Source organism: Mandrillus leucophaeus, unplaced genomic scaffold, assembly GCF_000951045.1.
Source record: "Mandrillus leucophaeus isolate KB7577 unplaced genomic scaffold, Mleu.le_1.0 Scaffold306, whole genome shotgun sequence".
Taxonomy (NCBI): Eukaryota; Metazoa; Chordata; class Mammalia; order Primates; family Cercopithecidae; genus Mandrillus; species Mandrillus leucophaeus.
Genome location: NW_012103210.1, coordinates 1,429,821 through 1,431,308, shown reverse-complemented (window position 1 = coordinate 1,431,308; position 1,488 = coordinate 1,429,821).

Genomic DNA, 1,488 nt, shown 5'->3' with positions numbered 1-1,488 from the left:
CCCTGCCACAGAGGTCCCCCCTGCCACAGAGGTCCCCCTGCCACAGAGGCCCCCCCCTGCCACAGAGGCCCCCCCGCGACAGAGGCCTGGTGGCCCCTGAGCCCCGAGTGGAATGTCCCGGTCTAGAGGGCCCTGGCTGCTCCAGTGACTTAAGACCCATATGTGAATCCTGGCTCCATCGCTCTAGGCCTCGTTTTTCAGTTGTAAAGCAGGGATGACCGCATCTATTTAACTCCTAGATTGTTATCAAGTCAAGGGCAACAATAGGAAAACATGTCACCTGTCAGCTCCACACAAGGTAAAGTAGGATGGGTGGCCCCTGACTAGGGGCTGGGGGTGCAGGGGGCACGTGACCCATCTGGCTAGCCACAGCCTCTGTACCCTGCTCCCACTTTCAGGCCTCAGTCCCCAAGCACTGCTGGCCCTGGACTGTTTTCCCCACTCAATTCTGATTTCTCAGTGCCTGCTTCTTCCCAGTAAGTGCCACACCCTGAGGGTGGGTGGGAGAGTGAGGCACCAGTGCCCGCTTTGGCTGGGACTGGACACTGCTGGGGACAGCACAGGCCACATCTTCCCCATCTCAAGACTGGCTTTTTGGCCGGGCGCAGTGGCTCATGCCTGTTATCTGGGCACTTTGGGAGGCTGAGGTGGGAGAATTGCTTCAGCCCAGGAGTTCCAGACTAGCCTGGGCAAAATAGCAAGAACTCGTCTTTATGAAAAAGAAAGAACAAAAATTAGCCAGGCCATGGTGGCACACACTTACAGCCCCGGATACTTAGGAGGCCGAGGTGGGACGATCCCTTGAGCCCATGAGTCGGAGGCTGCAGTGAGCTATCAGTGGCACCACTGCACTCCAGCCTGGGTGGCAGAGCAAGACTCCAACTCAACAACAAAAACAAGGGCAGCCTTTTCCCAGCTGACGGCACCCTGGCTAGTTAGGGTTTCCCGGAATCTGCACTCCTGTTTGATGGTGGGTCTCAAATGCTGGGAGGCAGCAGAGTCACTGGTCAGCGGCAAGACCTGGAGTCTCCATTTGGAACCAGCAGCCGGGAGCCTCTGCTGGGGGTAATGGAGGAGCCGCACGTGGAGGCTGGTGGCTCTGGTGGTTTGAGCCGTCCCTCAGCAGCGCAGCACACCCACTCCTGGGGAGCCACTGGGCTCATGAGTGTTTGGAAAGTGCTATCAGTGCTGGCTGTAAGGAAACAGGCTTGACTTTAATTCAGCCTTTCCCAAATTTCACTATAACACTTTCTTGAAAATTAGAATAACCGGCCGGGCGCGGTGGTTCACGCCTGTAATCCCAGCACTTTGGGAGGCCGAGGCGGGCGGATCACGAGGTCAGGAGATCGAGACCATCTCGGCGAACACGGTGAAACCCTGTCTCTACTAAAAATACAAAAAAATTAGCCGGGCATGGTGGTGGGTGCCTGTAGTCCCAGCTTCTAGGGAGGCTGAGGCAGGAGAATGGCGTAAACCTGGGAGGCGGTG